This window comes from Marmota marmota, unplaced genomic scaffold (assembly GCF_001458135.2).
Source record: "Marmota marmota marmota unplaced genomic scaffold, marMar, whole genome shotgun sequence".
Lineage (NCBI taxonomy): Eukaryota > Metazoa > Chordata > Mammalia > Rodentia > Sciuridae > Marmota > Marmota marmota.
The window spans coordinates 26,072,530-26,083,053 of record NW_025999982.1 but is presented as its reverse complement, the minus strand read 5'-3'; positions in this window follow the sequence as shown (position 1 = coordinate 26,083,053).

The following is a 10,524-nucleotide window of genomic DNA, read 5'->3' as shown; positions in this document are numbered from 1 at the left end:
GGGGGGGGCGGGATATGGCATTAAGGAGAAACAATTTTGAAATATTTTTTCAACCTTGAAACATTTTCCCAAGTCTGGATACTCCCTGCTTTTCAGCAGAGCACTATTAAATTTCTGTTTAAATAGGGTGAATTCAGGTTGGGTTTTAGTCTATTAAAGAGAGCAGGAATTATAAGTATCAAATTTAATTTTAAAGCAGTTTAGCTTATAAGATAATCAAATGCTTAGGACTATCTGACCATTCAAAGTGTGAGTTTTCTGTGTAGACACAGGACCAAATATTTGGAGGATGTAAAAGATGCGAATTATTCCTTACCTTTCTTCTAAGGATGAAAAAGCATAGGCCCAGAAAATTTTCTCTGACTTGCCCAAGGCTGTTAGTTATTGGCAGAGCCAAATCTCTCTAAGGATCTGCTAATTTTCAATTTAGTACTTCTTTTTTAAAATGCTGTACAATGTCAGTTTCTTTGTCTTCTATATTTAAATAGAATTTTTGTCCTGTCACTGGAACTTGTAAAATATTTTTACCCTCGAATCTGTCCTTTTATTTGCATTTTTCTGTGTTTTAAAGTCCCATTGGTTTTCTGCCTAGAGGAATTTTGAATTAAATTGCCTCTTAGGTTCTAAATTTGTTTTAAAACTCATTTTGAATTGGATCATAAAACTGTGAGCTTGTCCTGGTTGAGTTTGGGCCCATCCCCTGATTTAAATTGACTTAGACATAAACTGGAGATAATTTTCAATTTTTCTCTATTTCCCAATCACCAGTCACACTTTTGCTGTCCTGTTTTATGTTCTTATGACAGAAACCAGGAAAGACTCTCAACTCTTGAGGTGATTTTACAGCACCTTGAACAAGATTCAGATATATTAAGTGGGGGAACCAGAAGTGAGGGGTACATTTTAGGTAAAAAGTATATTCAAAACTGTTACACAAAACACCAGCAGGATTATGATGGCTCATAGTCCTTCATTTCTTTGTCATCTCATCAGATTTGGTTGCCTGACTCTGTAGGGTCACTGTCACCGTCAGTGGTGGTTTCATGTCTTCTCTCAGGAGTCTGAGTTATCCCCCAACTCAACCTAAAGCTTTTACCCTCTACTGCCTTTTGGGAGTCAGGATAGAAGAAAACACAATAAAAACACTGTAGACTTTTAATAATATTTGAGATTTTAATTTTATCTACTGTATTTCTAATCTCACATAGACTAAATGGGAAAAGTTATTTGGAGTCTAGAGCTCCTAACAATTCTGCCTTCTTTTCATCACAGTCCTAAAATGCATAAGAAGATAAAATTTTAAGCACTTTTTTTTTTTTTTTGGTACTGGGGATTGAACCCAGGGGCACTTTACCAATGAGCCACATCCCTAGCCCTTTTATTTTTATTTATTTATTTATTTAGTGATGCTGGGAATTAAACTCGGGGCCTTATGTAAGCAAGGCAAGCACTCTACCAACTGAGCTATATCCCCAGCCCCCTTTTTATTTTTTTATTTTGAGACAGGGTCTTACTAAGTTGCTTAGGGCCTTTCCAAGTTTTGGGGGTTGGCTCTGAAGTTGTGATCCTCCCTCTTCAGCTTCTCAAGTTGCCTGAGATTACAGGTATGCGCCATGGCACCTGGCTTAAGGAAGACTGCATAAATCTCTGTGCATGTATATCTCTGAGTTTGTGTGTGGATGTGTGTAAGCAAATTAGAAATAGGAAATTATCTACATTTCTTTGAATGACTGAAAGTGTTTATAATCAGCTTAAAATCTGTTGGATAAATGAATGAAATTAAGAAATATTTTTCTTACACATTTTAACTTTGGACACTTGAATATTTTGGTTCAGTGGAAGACAGGCCACTCAGAGACAGAAGACCCAGTTCTCTGATTACTGCTGTAGCAACATTTGAGCTATAGACTATATAAATATGTCATCACATTCAGGGTGACAACTGACTCCCAAGAGTGGATCAAGGGAAAATAAAGAGTGAAACCAGCAGATAAGCAAAACAACAAAGCCAGATTGAGTATTCCCACTCCTTAATGCAGTGGGTCTCTACTTGATTCTACCTTGTAGTTACCTGGGGAGCTTTAAAAAATGCTGAATCTCAGGTCCCACCCACAGACATCTGGATGTGATTAATCTGGCAAAGTCTTGAGTATCAGAATTTAAAACATATCAAAAGGTGATTCTAGTGTGCAGCTGAGTCATTCCTAATCTTGGCCTTAGGGAATATTGACTCTTAAGTCTGCTTTTGGTTTAGCCTGTGGTTTCCAAACTTGCTGCAAATGAGAATTCTGTCAGAGACAGAATCTTAGGCCTCTTTTGGGCTTAACTAAACAGAATTACTTGAGGGTGGGCTCCCCAACACACGCAATTAATAAAATAACTTTTCAGTGATCTGTTATGTAGCCAGTTATTGAGAAACAAAACTGCTCTGATAATTACTAAATTAAATTCTGCTGGCTAATGTCCATAGAGCTCCACAGGAACTTCAGCTGACAGTACTATTCATAGCTGATGAGGGGGAAAGAGAGTGTAGAGAAGTAGAAGTTGTGCTAGAAAACACCTTCCCAAGGGGATAAAGACTAGGAGACGTAGGAAAAGACAAGAAACAGGTTGTGTTAATTTAATACTATTTAGTAATAAATCTATCTTTTTACATATATAGAAATTAATCTAATAATCCCATTGGAGCTGGATTCGCATCCTGGAGTTGCCACTTACCATCATGCAACCTCAACAAACCTGTTTTTAGTTAAGATGAAATGGGTTTAAGAGCAACAGCTTTGTAAGGTTATTATGATGACATGTGTAAGGTGCCTTGTGTAGTCTTCATGTAGAAGGCATTGAGTAAGAGACTGCCATTATTTTTATACTGTACATATAAATTTTTTTCTTAGTGGTAATACATGTAGAGCAGATGACAAGGAGAGAAGGATAATTAAGCAGAAGCATATAAAGCCTGGAACAATCATAAAGCTTAATTGCAATCTGTTAAGAAAAACAAAAATTTCAAGGTTTTTTTTTTTTATTTTAGTCTCATTATATTGCTTTTAAAATGTAGATGGTCTCAAAAATGAAATTTTATTTTGAAATATTTCTTTTAGAAATCATTAGTATCTTCTAGCTAATCATCCAAAAAGCTTTGCAATTATCACCAGTATTATAATCATCATCCACAGAATTATTATTTCTCCATTTTAGATATGCAAAAATAGCCCCAATGATCGATTTTGGCTTCATTATGTTGCATTTTCCTTTCTCTTTTCCAAACCCCTGTAAGTTTCTCAAATTATAGGGAAACATAATAAGTAAACTTGACTCAGAAATTTATTAAATAACATGTCTACTTAACAGAATACATCAATTTTAATATATTCAGGCTTCTGAATAGTCCATATGAACAGCAATCTGGCTGTATTCCTTTTACTTCATTTGTAAAGCCTGTGATTATAAATGGCAAAAAGAATTAAAAACAGCACTTGGTCTGCTGATAGAAAAATCATCTAATCTGCTATCCTTGTGGTCTAGTTTAGAGTGAAAGGACAAGGAAGTTAGAATTTCTAGCTTTGTTAGTATAACTCCCATCATAGAATACTCTCAAGATCTGCAAGTGACTCGTAAAACATTTTCCCTTTATAAGCAATATACAATTAGTGACCAATTTTTAAAGCACCATTGATAACTACCAATGGACATTGAAAAGCACAATAAGAACAATTAGCAGAGAAAGACCAAAGTGCCTCTTTGGTAATAGGGATGTGAGACACATGAAACACATCGCCATCTGTTCTCTAGGTGAGTATGGTTAGTGGGAGAAAGACAGAAGAGGTCAAATTCATGTATGAGCTGGAGGTTATGGTGTGAGAGTTTCCAACTTCAAGTATCAATCAGTGCTACAAAATGAATGCTAGAAATTAATTGGTTTCCAAGATAGAAAAGGAAATAAGGCTTCAAGTAGACCTCTATAATGAAGGGAATTTACAATGTATAACATCATAATGTTGATGGGGAGGAGCTTATTGTAAGTAGATTGTATTTAATTAGAACTTTTAGAAAATTTAGTTTAGATCAGTGATTCATTTTCTCATGACTCTCTGCTATTTTTAAGAGACTGGGCCAGAGTAATGACATGTTAGGATATACTGGGTGCCAGGCATTCTTCTCAATATCTGAACAGCAGCTGTTAGGTGAGAGTTTAATATGCCTTCTATTGTTCATGCAAAAAGAATAGTTTCTGCAAATTGGACTCCTATAATTAGTGAAATGACAGATTGTTCCAGGCTGGAAGAATCAGGTCTTTTCATTGGGTGAGTTCTCCATACATTGTTTTAGGTAGAATAAGGAATAATCTAAGAGCCTAGTTGCCAGTAGGGGTCTCCCAGGGCTGCACATATCTGATCATCCTTCATAGGGGAGGTAACTTGGTAACCTCTGTCCAAGATCTGTAGAAGGCTTTTTGCTTTAGATCTTGGATACCAAATTAAGCATCTATTAGTTTCATGTTTGTGTGGTGACATCTCATATGCACAGTATTTTTCTTGGTGTTTATTATTTCATTAATAACATAGATATTAATTCTGCCTACCCACAGATGAATCTTTCTGAAGTATAGATCAGATACTGTTAGCATTTGTACAAAAAGAATTGACTCATGCTGCCTATAGAACAACATTCCCCAGTTTTCAATCTGCTCTGCCCTTCAATACACCATAACCCAACAAACTAACTCCCTGTGATTTCCATTTTCACTTGGTATTTCTCACCATTGCCCCTTTTCTCTTGGTATTCCTTTCACCTGAACTTCCATTTTTTTAATCCATATCTCTAACTTTCTAGATCTTTGGACCTTCAAAATTCAGCTGTAATGTTTTCTTCTTTACCCTACATCTTATTCCACCAACTCAGATCCTAAATTGAATATATATACATATATATGTAAAATTGTATAGATATATAATTGAATATACATATGTAATTAAATATATATAATATCCTTTGAAATGATCTTGTTTGCACAATAGGAGATTTTGTGGCCAGCAAAAACTCAACCAAGATCTTGAGTTCTCAACCCAACTGAAAGCTGTAAACATTTTCTCACATCTAATATGGACAATATCATGTGAATGTTACCATGTATTCTAAAGACTTATTAGTTCATCCCTTTTTCATAAGCAGAAAATCTAAATCCTTGTGTTGACAGGGTTTGTTATTAATAATACTGGTGTGGAATAAAGTTCGAAAAAGCTGTTGCTATTTCTCTTCAGGTATTTCATCTGATATGTTTATTTTTAAATGTCATATCTTAATATATATGCACCTGCCAAGTTTCTAGTGCAAGTTCCAGATGCTTTGGAGAATGTCTCAGATTTTGTCCTGAAGTCTTCGGCATAAGTTATTATTTCCCTCATGTTCACAGTACCTAGATAATGGAAAGATGAGAACCCACTCTATACAAACCCTGCAAAACAAATAAAATAAATATAATAAGGGTAATGGAAGCATTTCTGACTAACTATATCCTAATTACAGGCTGTAAAATATTTTTAGATGAAACAGCAAGAGGATGCAGAGAAAGAGAAACTTCAACACACTGCTGGTGGGAATGTAAATTAGTATAGCAATTATGGAAAACAGTATGGAAGTTCCTCAAAAAACTAGAAATAGAAGTACCATATGATCTAGCAGTACCACTCCTGGATATACATCCAAAGGAAATGAAACCAGCCTGTCGAAAAGACATTTGCACTCTCAAGTTCAATGCAGCACTATTTACAATAGCAAAAAATGGAAACAACCTAACTTCCATGAACTAATGCATGGATAAAGAACATGTAGTACACATACAAAATGGAATACTAATAATAAAAGTAAAATTCTATCATTTGCAACAACATGGATGGAATTAGAAGAAGCTATGTTAAGTGAAATAAGTCAGGCACAGAGAGACAAATACCACATGTTCTCACTTTTTTTCTGACCTATGTCTGTTAGAAGTGATAGAAGGAGATGTTCATTCTGCAGTGCCTGAATTTCACTGGGTTTTCTGGTTATTGTAAAGTTTGGGTGTATGCATACTGCTTTTTCTTTAGCTTAAACTACTAATCCAGGCCTCTCTGTTACCCAGGCTGCTTGACACTAACAGGAGGAACAAAAATCAGATCCACATTAGAAATTTTGCAGAGTTCTTTATTTTATTCTCTCTTTACTTTCCACTCTCTTCCAGCTATTCCCTTACTTCTAATCAGAAGAAACAATTTGATTCTTTTCTTATTTTTAAAGGGTCCTGAAGGCAGAGTTACAACAACTATAATAGTTACAATTTAATTAAATGACATCCTTCACTGAATAAATTACTGAAACCCATAGACATTTAGTCTTCAAATTGTCTTTTAAAAACTCAGAAGGAAAAAGTCTGAAGAAAGCCATGCATGCTAAGTAACAATTCCATAGGAGCAAGGAGCTCTGATGTTCATTGAACAGTAGAATGACTACAGACCACAATAATGGACTACACATTTCAAAAAACTAGAAGATGAGATTTTCAGTTTTCATTGCAAAGGAATGATAAAAACTTGAGGAGATAGACATGCCTAACCTGATTAAAATCATACAATGTAAATGCACATCAAAACCACACATGGAACAAAACCCACACACAAAGGTAAAGCATTAATATGTACAATCTTTATGTGTCAATTAAAAAAAATTAAAGGAAAAAACTCCCTTACACATTTGGAAAAAACTCATTAAAGAAAGTTTGGATATCTTTCCAAATGATAATTTTATGCCATTTAAAAATATTGATGATTAATGACCTAGTGAAAAGGAATATGAGATTTTACTTAATCGCCAGTACAGTTATAAAGATATAATCTTATTTATATCTCTATAGTTCTTCTTCTTCTTATAATTTGTATGGAGATTGAACCTAGGAGTGCTCAACCACTGAACCACATCCCCAGCCCTTTTATATTTTATTTGGAGTCATTGCTAAGTTGCTTAGGGACTCACTAAATTGCTGAGGCTGGCTTTGAATTGTGATCCTCCTGCCTCAGTCACCAAGCTGCTGGAATTGTAGGCATGTGTCACTGTGCCTGGCTATAATCAGTTTTTAATAAATAAAATACTATCAAGTGATTTGTTAATACTTATACTTCACTGTTGTATTTATACTCATGGTCCCCAAGGATGCCATGCTTTAACCAGTTAATCTTAAATAACAAAAATGACTTTTCAAGTGTGATTAAATTAAGGATATTGAGATGAGGAGACAAACCTGTATGATCTGAGTAGATGTAATTATTAGGGTGCTTCAGGAGGAAGACAAGAGGTCAAATTTAGACAAGATCACCTTGTGACAGGGGCAGAGGCTGTAGTGATGTGGCCATGAGCTGTAAGAGGAAAGGAACAGATTCTTCCCAAAAGCCTCAGGAAAAACCTTGTTGGAATCTTAGGACACTTTGACCTTGATTTGGCTTCTAATCTCCAGACACATAAGATAATAAATTCTGTTGTTTTAAGCCACCAAATTTGTGATGATTTGTTACAGCCACAAGAGGAAAAAAAATAATGCCTATACATATAATTAAACAAATCTACATTTGAAGAAGTTGATAACTAATATGCATTTAGTTAGTATAGTAAATCATATAAAAATAAAGAATAAGAAATATGATTTGTCTTTTTAATGTAATTAATATAGATGTAGACATAGATAATTTTTCATAAGATCTTTTTGAATACATGATTGCAGGCATAGCAACTAAACCATCTATTTCATTATCCTGGAATTTAATATGATTGAATGGCATGTCAGAGATGGTTGTAGTTAAAATCGGGAAGAAGCAATACTCACTATTGTATCACATTGTTGGCGGTCTTTCAGCACTAGTGCTGTCTCCTTCATTTGAATCTTCTGCTCTACATTCTACTCATTGCAATAAAACCTCAGAGAGATTACTAGTGTGTTGTCATGACTCAGTTTAATTGATTAAATAAAACTAAAGATATTATATGTTTGAATAGGTATTTATATATTTTGAAGAAACAACAATGGAAAAATTTTAGGCATCATAAAATCTTTCAGGAAAGGAAATTGAGCAGGGGTGGGGAGTGGAGAGTGGTTCTCAATTCTCAATCTGTGATTCTTTATTAACATACTTTGCATAGAATAGAAATTTGAATCTGATACATTTTGAATTTTTAGAATTTCTCAGTAATAATATTTTGTTTATTGTAGAACATTCTGAAAAGATAGATATAATTTGAATGTTTGTGCCCCTGTCCTTCAAATTGGAACTTAATCCCCATTGTGGTGATATTAAGAGTTGGCCTTGGGAGACATAATTAAGTCACAAGGGCTCTCCACTCACATTTGGGATTAATAACTTCATAAAAAAGACTTTAGAGCGCCTTCTGCTCCATCTGTCCTTTTACTGTGTAAAGACACAGTGTTCACCCCCTCCAGAGGACACGGCAACATGGTGCCATGCTGGAAGTAGAAAGCAAGGCTTCACAGATGTCACATCCATCAGCACCTTGGTACTGGACTTTCCAGTCTCCAGAATTGTAAGACATAAATTTCTTTCCTTTATAATCAAGATCATGGATATGTACAAGGAAGGAAGCATTTCCTTTAACATGAGGTCATACTAAAAATTATTGATAACAATGTTTGGTGTTCCTTTTTGATATTATTTCAGGTATGTTTTTCAAAACATCTGCTGCTACACTTCGTATTTTTTAATCCTATGTTTTTCAGTTACTACATCATGGAACTTCTGGTGTACCATTAAGAACTCAAAAGTATTTGGTTTTATTGTAAAAGTGAAATTCTGAATTGTTTTACTAATTCGAAATCGCATTTTATTATTTTTACAAGGAGGAAAACTTTTAGATATATTCTTATTTTTAATACTGAAAGTCTTTTGTTACTGATTAGGTTAATGTAACTAAAGAAGTGTGGCCATGTTAATTATCACTAAATTGGTAAATAAAATCACCAATTTAGTGATAATTCTTCCCAATTTTTAACCAACAATTTTCTTAACAAATGTTTTATGAAGTAGAGCTTGCATTAGCATTCACAATTTTAATTATTTATACCATTAATTCATGAAAGCATTGAACTTTTCAGTATTAGAAAAATGTTTTCATCTTTTTAATAAACAGATTTAGAAGACAAAGAATAAGAATAATTTATTTTAGATTTTTTGTATATGTGAGATGTATTTTTCTCTTATGTACCTAAATAAAAATGAATGCACAAAACTTTGATTTGTATTCTTTAAAGTCCTCATACTAGAATTTTTCTTTTTTTTTTTTTGAGCTTTCTGAAAAAATACTTTAATTTTGATAAAGACTCAAAGATTTGGGGCAATTACAAATAATGTGTATCCATTCTTCCTAATAGATTTAACAGAATTTGTTCAGCTCTTTCTCTATTTTAGAAATTTTGATTGATTTCCGTTTTCCACCCTTAGAAACAATGCTATAATGACTTCCTTAAAAATGGAAAATCATTTGTACAGTTGGTAACTTCTATGAAATGGATTCCAGAAGAAGGAAATAATGAATCATGGGCTATATATATTTTTAAAAAGTTATACACAAAGCTTATGATATTTAGAAAAGTTATAACATTTGAACCTTTCATCAGCAGGGTCTGAATATTCTTATTTCATGATGTCATTTAAAATCACTTGTTAATTTGATAGGCAAGCAATGGCTTCTCATTGTTGATTAACAACATTGATTTCTTTGATTATTATTGAAAATTAATTATTTTAATAGTTAATTTGAACTTCTTTTGTGACATCTCTGGTCATTATTAAGTACAGGGAGACTTTTAAAAATAGATCTCTTTATATAACAAAGGTATTAATCATTTATTATCGTATTCATTGCAAATATTTTCCCAATCTTTTATTTGTCTTTGTACACATATGAGCATCAACTGATATTAAAATTTTATGTAGTTTAGTCCATCACTCTTTCTGCTGTGATTTAGAAAAAAAAATTATCATCTTCAAAAGTTCTTCCAAGTTAACAGATATTCTTACACTTTGAAAAAATTGATTTTGAATTTTTTTTCAGTGATACTTCATATTAATTTGAGTCTATTTAGATTTACTTGAGAATGTTTGGAGAGATAATATTAGTAAATACCCTAAATATGGTGCATGTATACATATAAAGCAAAACCTCAATATTAATAATCAAATAGAAAATACAATAATATTGAATGACTTTAACACACCTTGATCACCATTAGATAAATCATTCAGACATAAACTAAGATTCTTCAGAACTAAAAAAACACTATTATTCAGATGGTCCTAACAGACATCTAGAGAATGTCATTCATCAATGACTGTATTCACTTTTTTCTCAGCAGGCATGAAACATTTTCTAAAATAGATTATATTTTTAGGTCACAAAGCAAATCTTAGCAAGTATAAAAAATAGAGATAATTCCTTTCATAAGCTATCAATCATAATGAAATGAAATTAGAAATCAATGACAAG